General features: G+C 43.0%; 1 non-coding gene across 1 annotated transcript; it reads left to right on the top strand.

Annotated features, from left to right (window-relative positions):
- The first annotated feature begins 337 nt into the window (after positions 1-337).
- Positions 338-419, top strand: trnas-aga (transfer RNA serine (anticodon AGA)). The gene has a single exon. It is a non-coding gene; the product is annotated as a tRNA-Ser (tRNA).
- Positions 420-5,970: the final 5,551 nt, after the last annotated feature.

The raw sequence follows: 5,970 nt of genomic DNA, 5'->3' as shown, positions 1-5,970 counted from the left end.
GCCGGAAAAAGAAATGAATATGTCACTAACCTTTGTTTGCTTCAGGTCGAGGAATACTCAGATCAATAGCTCCCTTGCTTACCTCTGCAGGTCATGTTCGCAAAGAGATCTAGCAAATTGCCAAGTGTGATTTTCCTTTCAATAAATAATTTTGACTCAGTTTGACTGCAAATATCTTTTCCTACCTTTGTGCTTTCCTTCTTTTACATTGGTGTCTCGCACCTTACAAATGACAGCAAAGGTATGAAACGAGATGGAAGCATTTAGCTCAAGTCAGCAAGAGCTTTCAATGAGATCACGGCTGATTTGGTCATTGCTCAACCGTGCTGCGCTGTCTGTAGTCATGGCCGAGTGGTTAAGGCGATGGATTAGAAATCCATTGGGGTTTCCCCACGTAGGTTCGAATCCTGCTGGCTACGTTATGAATGCTTTCCTGCTGGAACCGTTTTCGCTCAAAGTTCAGAACACCTATTTTGCAAACCAGGCCAGTAATTTGATTAGACTTGGGAAACGAGCCTGGCCAGGTTTTAGATTCGGAAGTAGGTAGGCACTTTGGAGACAGCGATCACAATTCTCTCAGGTTTACTTTCGTGATTGAAAGGGGTAGGTGTACTCCACTGAGCAAGAGCTTCATCTGGTGGAAGGGAAATTACGATGTATCGAGGTAAGATTTAGGAAACGTAGAATGTGGAAGGAAACTGCAGGGGGTGAGCACATTAAAAATGTTGAGCTTATTCAAAGAAAAGCTCCTGTGTGTCCTAGATAAGTATGTACCTGTCAGGCAAGTAGGAAGATATAGAACGCGTGAGCCGTGGTTTACTGAGGAAGTGGAATCCCTGGTCAAGAAGAACAAGAAGTCTTATGTTAGGACAAAATGTGAAAACTCAGTTAGAGCGCTCGAGGGTTCCAACGATATCAGGAAAGACGTATAAAGAGAGCTGAGAAGAGCCAAGACGAGACATGAGAAGTTGTTGGCAGATAGGATCAGGGTTAACCCTAAGGCTTTCCATTGGTATGTCAGGAATAAAAGAATGACGAGAGTTAAATTTGGGACAATCAAGGATAATCGTGGGAAGTTGTGTGTGGAGTCAGAGGAGATAGGGGAAGCGCTAAATAAATATTTTTCGACAGTGTTCGCTATAGAAAATGAAAATGTTGGCGAGGAAGGTACAGAGATACTTGCGTCTGGAGTAGTAGAGATTGAGGTTCACAAGGATTAGGTGATAGAAATACTGGAGAGTGAGATAACAGACAAGTCCCCTGGGCCGGATGGGATCTGTCCTAGGATCCTCTGGGAAGCAAGGGAAGAGATTGATTACCTTTGGCGGCGATCGTTAAATCATCGTTGTCTACAGGAGTAGTGCCTGTGGAATGGAGCATAGCATATGTTGTTCCCGTGTTCAAAAAGTGTCGTAGAGACAACCCTGGTAATTACAGACCATTGAGTCTCACTGCAGTTGTTGGTAATATGTTGGAAAAGGTTATTATAGATAGGATTTATGACCATCTAGAAAAGAATAATCTGATCAGGGACAGTCAGCACGGTTTTGTGATGGGTAGACCTTGCCGAACGAATCTTATTGACTTTTTTGACAAAGTGACCAAACAGGGAGATGACAGTAAACCGGTTGATGTGGTGTATATGGGTTTCAGAAAGTTTTTCGACAAGGTTCCCCACAATAGGATATTACACAAAATGCGGTGGAATGGAATTGTGGGAGAGATTGCAGCTTTGTTCAGAAATTGGCTTGCCAATAGAAAACATTGTTGTAGTTGATGGAACATGTTCTTCTTGGTGTCCAGGTACTGGTGGCGTACTACAAGGGTCGGTGTTAGGTCCACTGCTATTACATGAGATCTACCCTTGCCTATCAGTCTCCCATGGGGAACATTGTTGAACGCCTTTCTGAAGTCCATATAGATCACATTTACTGCTCTGCCCTCATCAATCTTCTTTGTTACTTCTTCAAAAAACTCAATCAAATTTGTGAGACATGATTTCCCACGCACAAAGCCATGTTAACTGTCCCGAATCAGTCCTTGCCTTTCCAAATACATGTACATTCTGTTCCTCAGGATTCCCTCCAACAATTGGAGTATTCTTGGCAGATGCAGCTTCATGTCGGGAATGCGAGGTCATATACTTTGTTGGGAAGAATCAAAAGACACGCGACTATTAAAATCGATAGAAACGCAAAAGATGTGCAGTGCAGAGGAGTCACAGTGTTCTTATACATGAAACGAACAAAGGTTAATCACATATTTATTTCTTGCTGGCAAAAGAAAGCCTTTTCTGATGCTCACAATTAAAGAGATGGTTTCCAAGAAAATAAGAAAATTAAATCACCAGTAGAGTAATCAATTACCAAGATATCCCTCGTGATGTTTTATGGGACATGTGGGATTTCTTTGATTATGGTTCTCCAAACGTTTCTTCAATAGAACCGAGAGTTTTAGATGGGAAGTTAAGATCACGCATGACTATTGCCATTTTTGTCACTCACACTCAATATTTTTTTCCTTGTACGATTTATTTCGCTTTGTGGTTACTGCGAGTGGGCTTGTAAACTACACATGCTTGTGAGTTCATTCCTCACTGTTCCTCAACTCCAGCCAAACAGACTTTACATCGTTATTTCCTGAATCAAGGTCATCTCTAACCATTGCATAAATGTCATTAAAACTTCGATATTTCACAGGCCTCTGTGTATCATCTTACAATATTAATTGATCATTTACTGTATTGCAGTTGCGCATAAGAAGAGAAAAATAGCATCGAGAATGGTGGACCTCCGCTTCACACACTCCTTATTGAAGCGAAAATGCAGATTACTGCCCATAATACGATCGTGGAAGCATGTGCCGAACCCTCAGGAAACAGAGAATAAGTGCAGTGCCACAGGGCATGTCAGGGACAGCACCAGAAAGACAACAGAAATGCTGCTATGAGCTCCTATTTTGAATATATTTCTCAATGAGCAATAGAATGTTACATGTGTTCCATCAGGAGTTACCTCACACAAGGAAGTAACCAGTGTTGCAGACGGTCATATCATCCGAGTTCTAAGCCCTGGAATCAGAGACATTCAATATTCTGTGCATAACTGCAAGGAACAGCTGTCCGAAGCGTTTACAGTCCACATGAAATTATGAGTGCAGCTCTCTAGTTGTCAGCCTCTTTCTCCTATGTCGTGTTTCGTGCAATCGCAGCGTGGAATCTCGTCAACCACGTTTGACCTGCACATGATGCGTATTGGGCCTTGTTTTCTCGTGAGTTGTTGTCTGAGTGAGGCTCTCGGTTTCTGTGCTGTCATAAGTCCGAGTGTTCGGAGGAGTCTGGATATCGTTTTCCAGAATTTGTTTTTAATACAGGGAAGCATGATTTAAAAATTACCTCAAAGCATATCCTCCTTGTGAACTTCGTGTTCCATGCATCTGCGAATGAAGGTGTATGGATATTGGTTCTTGGCAAATAATTTGTGTGGGCGTCAGTCTAGCAGTCCCTAGTAGCAATACGTACAAACGGCAAGGGCCACACATTCGACTAGAATAGCACAACAATAATAGGACAGGGCAAGCAGAAGACAGCCAGACAATCCTGGAAGCAGGGCACTCATCCACGGATTCCATCCGTTGGACCCAATCTGCAATCCCAACAAACGGAAGCAGCGGGAATGAAACCAAATGAATTCGTACCAAAACATGAGAGCAGCGCTTCACAGGAACCTCTGCAGCGCTGAGAATGTCACCCAGACAGGCGAGGAAAAGTCTGAAAACCATCTTCCTCGCGTCACCGAACTTTTCAACAAGAACTCCAGAAGCATCCGAGCTTCACATCTTTCTGCTCCAAAACACTCTGCTTTTCCACAACAGAGCAACAGAGAATTGCACACTCAACTACCGCGTGTAAGATGAGAATACCAGCCTCTACATTACCAAGGGCGGCAGTCAGAGCGAGGGGAAACAGCTGCCACTGTCATTCCACAGCTACAAATGCTTTCTTTGAAAGGTACATTTTCGTATGAATGTCGGGACAGCAGTAGAATATGGGAACTAAACAGCCCGCGCTGTGTATTCATATTCTGGACAATGTGAGTTGTTCACAGCTTTCCCTGAAAGTGAGTGGACGTCGTTATTTCACCGCTGTTTTGAAGCCAGATCCTGCACTGAATCTGCTCCCTCGTTTTTTGTTGTTGTGGCTAAAAGGTGGGCAACCGCAGCGTGAAACTTTGTTATATTTCTCTCATTCCCTTCATTACTGTCCTGGTGAGGGAGCCTGGAGATTGGCTCGCTCGATCAGTTGGAGGCACCAACGCATTGTTGACCTAATTTAATCGAGAATATAATTGGTAATATTCACTTTGCATGGTATATGTTTCTGTTTTGTTTTTTGTTACTTGAGCACTTTCTGTTACTTGGCAATACACTAAATCTCCAGAATGTCGGGAAGCTCCGTTTGGAATTGCTTCGGTGCTATTTGTGTGAGCAGTTCTTGACATACACGTCTCGCATTGCCTCACATACAGAAGTAATAAGCTTGTGTGTCTGATAATGACTCTGCCTTTTGAGTTTTGCACCTTGTCCACGTTAAGAGCTGTCAGTTTCTGGATTCACTGGAGAGTTGAGGGGATAACACGATTTGGGAGGTTTTTTTTAGTCAACGAAATGATTTGATGGAGAACCTGGGAATGCATCAAGGAGAATGGTCATTGTCTGTAAATATCTGGAAAACATTCCTCTCTGTGTCATTTCAAAACATTACGCCTCAAGAAAAAATAAAATTCAAACACGCTGACTTAGTAACAAACAGCATGCGTTTTTGCAAGTGGTCTGTTGAAACTGTTGTCAGGTAGTGGAGTGTCACAGAATTGCCGAGCACGGAAGCAAACCTTTCTATCCAACTTGCACCTGCTGAACAGATGACCGTAACTAATCTAAACATATTTGCCAATATTTGTCCCTTATCTCTCCAAACACTTCCTGTCTGCATACCCATTTAGATGCCTTTGAAGTGTTGTGAGTGCACCAAACTCTGCCACTAAATGTGGAAATTTATTCCACAGGCACAAAAATGTCTGTATTAAAAACAACTGTCGCTCACCTCCCTTTCAAATTGTACTGCTCTCACATTAAACCTATGCAATCTCGCTTTAAACTCACATGAGTTCTGAAAAAGTGTAGATTGACTATGTTCTCTGCTCGTCTACCTCATGATTTTGTAAACTTTTCCAAGGACATCCCTCAGGCCTGAAGCTCCGGGGAAAACTGTCGAAGAATATTCAGCTTCTCACTAATGTCCACACCGTGCAAACCTTTCAAATCGTTGTAAATATTTTTTTTAATTATGCGAAGGTATTCATAGAAAGTGCCAGGGGAAATTGCCTGAAGTGAAGCGATGCTGAAACATTAGTCTTGACAGGTTTGGCGCTTAGTTACCGTCAGGGAGCGTCACCGAGTGGTTTAATGTAGGTAAAAACAATGAATGCAAATGCTGGAGACAAGATTGAGGATTAGTGGTGCTGAAGAGCGCAGCAGTTCAGGCAGCATCCGAGGTGCAGTAAATTAGACGTTTCGGGCGAAACCCTGTATTCCTGATGAAGGGCTTTTGCCTGAAACATCGATTTTACTGCTCCTCGGATGCTGCCTGAACTGCTGTGCTCTTCCAACACCACTAATCCAGAGAGGTTTAATGTGCTGGGTTTAGGGTCCAATCTCTATTGCGTCATGGGTTTGAAACCCAACTTTGCAATAGAACAACTGCAGGCAGCTTTTTATGACAGAACTACACAGGTCCTGATATTGCTTTATGGTGTGTTTGTTACTCCTCGGGTCTCTCACCCTCTCTGCGATAAACACGGGAACATGAGCAACTGATTCCTAAAATAGTGAGAACTACTGCTGTCCACATCCTCTCGAGCACTGTGCGTTTGGATGTGTACACGCACAATTTTGCTGCCAGTTGCTGTGTCT

Source organism: Chiloscyllium plagiosum, unplaced genomic scaffold (assembly GCF_037043375.1).
Source record: "Chiloscyllium plagiosum isolate Xiang-an unplaced genomic scaffold, Cpla_swu_hap1 HiC_scaffold_33, whole genome shotgun sequence".
In the NCBI taxonomy this organism is placed as follows: Eukaryota; Metazoa; Chordata; class Chondrichthyes; order Orectolobiformes; family Hemiscylliidae; genus Chiloscyllium; species Chiloscyllium plagiosum.
The sequence above is the reverse complement of the archived record's forward strand: the minus strand, read 5'-3'. Positions and strand labels throughout refer to the sequence as shown.